The 2,355-nt window shown below is 35.8% G+C and overlaps 1 protein-coding gene across 2 annotated transcripts in view; it reads right to left on the reverse strand.

Moving 5' to 3' along the window:
- LOC108756324 (innexin shaking-B) overlaps nt 1–2,355 on the reverse strand; it is a 15,810-nt gene that overhangs the window by 8,840 nt on the left and 4,615 nt on the right. The window contains exon 1 of one of the 2 annotated variants that reach the window (XR_001939821.1): nt 1,080–1,478. The exons of the other annotated variant lie outside the window; for it this stretch is intronic. The gene's annotated coding sequence lies outside the window, so the exon portion shown is untranslated. Of the gene's footprint in view, nt 1–1,079; nt 1,479–2,355 lie in introns of those variants that run through there. 2 annotated transcript variants of the gene reach the window in all.

A 2,355-nucleotide genomic window follows, 5' to 3' on the forward strand; every position in this document is an offset into this window, starting at 1 on the left:
TATAAATAAAAATATGTAAACTGTTAGAAAAAATTATTTTATTTTAAATAATTTAGTAAAATTGCGTTCTCTTATTAAAATAAAATACAATATATTATATGTTATTTATTTAATTATTATCGAAAATGATTTACTTGTGAAAAAAAAATTACAAAAAAACTTTCTCCTTTCTCTTTACAAGCAATAGTTTTTAAAAACATGTTTTCTACGTTACTTTCAATTTATTTTCAATTTTATTAAATGTTAATCATATTAGTGATGCGTTTTGTCAATTTATTAGCGATACGCGACGTTATACATGGTTCATGTCAAACTTTGTCTAGAAAACACATTAGATACGCGGCAATCAATTGCAAAATAAAAGGCGGATGTGCGATTAATCAAAGAGCGAGAGAGTTGTAGGAACATTGGATGTATAAATAGAGGATAGTAACTTGAGAAAAAGAACGATATTGTACGTGCGCGAAGACGAGTAATGCTTGAAGTATGGGAGGCGGAGGTACGATCGAAGATAGCATCGAAGGTACATATGCATTTTAAAGGCAGAACTATCTGTAACCTGTATTTATGTATTGACGTTATGAACAAGGATTATCAATCACGGATAAACGAATACACACGCATTTGCGATCGTATACTGTATCGATACTGATTCAGGACCAGCGATTTCTGAACTATCTTAATTCAGATATGAACATCGCCTTCATATGTTTGTATTATCTATAAATAACTTTTTTGCTTTTTCACTTAAAATTAAAGATCAGAGATTTACGTTGTAATTGACATAAAAAATACCGTAGCTCGTAGCAGATAAGAATAATATTTCACGCATAAAGATAAATGAAAAATAATATTCATTATGAAAATTCCCAATATTCTTCAATTCAATCATTGATATATTTACTGTAGAGATAAGTACAATTATAAAACAAGATACATTGTATTACAATAATTCAATGAAATGTAATAAAGATACAGGCAACGTAAAAATGAAATAGTAAAGGAAGAGATAAAGAAATGTGCACGGAGGAAGAAAAATAAATCGATGGAAATGCAAGAAAGAGACCGTCGCTTCTTACTTGCAGTAGCAAGAAGAAGATAACCCACTGATAGTATTTGTGCTGCTTGACCAACGGGTGAGGTGCGTGGCCGTGCCCCCCTTCGCCCTTGGTATTCGACACCCCAGGGTAAGGCACGGCCTGGCCGATGCTCATGTTGAATGCACGCACCATGCTGTACGTGGTGTGAAGCCAGCAGAAGGTCTCCAGCACGGCCTTGTCCACGGCCGCGGTGGCTTCGCAGTGTATCGGCGAGCCGGAGATACTTTTGCAAGCGAGGGTGAGGCAACCAGCTAGCAGCACTGCCACCGTCGCACGATAATGCAATCGAAATATCATCGAGTCTTCGGCGATCCTGTGCACCTTGAAAAGCGACCGAATCGAGCCGAACAGATCGATCATTTTGAGCATTAGCGGCATGTTAAATAGACCGGAGATCGGGGAGTGACTTTGTTCGAGTCGCTCTTTCGCGATGCCACCACGTTCTTTCTTCGTTCCCTTCGTCGTTTTTTTTTTCCACCAGCGAACTGACTATTTTTTACACTTACAGTTAGTCCTACTGGAAATCCTTTGAACGAACTGCACGACGAGCGCGAAAAACTTAAATCACTTTCTTTAAAGTATTTTCTTTTGAAGATATTTAAATACTTCAAGATAGCAATATCGAGTGAAGGTGTAATTTTTGCATTGACTTATCGCTTTCTTGTTGTTGATTTTAATTTATTTGCCGAATTTCAACTCCCGTTTCACTATGAAAGAAGTAAAAAAGATTGCGATTATTGCTTTGATTATTAATTAAAATGTCAAAAATAGATAACGAATAATCCTTCCTAGAAGAATACAATTATAATCGTAAAAGTGGACCACCCACGATCTCTTCGTACCCTCTATAGTCTTGAGATTGGACCTAAAGTGGAGTGTACACCGTATGCATTTTGTGGATATATATAAACTATCGTAAAAGTTACATCGCACTACTGTTTGCTTTTCTCCCTTCGTTTATTCTCGTCACTTCACTCCCCTCTTATCTTTTTGTCTTCCATTTTTGGATACAATGATAAACTCTCTTCGAATTTTAATGCTGACTCTCTCTCTCGTACGCGAAACATGTTGATTTCTTCCCTTCTTCGTAATTACACCAATGACAAAAATTGATACAATTATCTCCGCTACAATTTTATTTACATAACTTTTATTATTAAAAATGCCTTCCAAGGAATTGCAAAAATTGTGTCGCTTTAATAACACCAAATCACGACAAATCACGACGGACGAGCACTATTTATTCATCGTTTGA

This window comes from Trachymyrmex septentrionalis, unplaced genomic scaffold, assembly GCF_001594115.1.
Source record: "Trachymyrmex septentrionalis isolate Tsep2-gDNA-1 unplaced genomic scaffold, Tsep1.0 scaffold97, whole genome shotgun sequence".
In the NCBI taxonomy this organism is placed as follows: Eukaryota; Metazoa; Arthropoda; class Insecta; order Hymenoptera; family Formicidae; genus Trachymyrmex; species Trachymyrmex septentrionalis.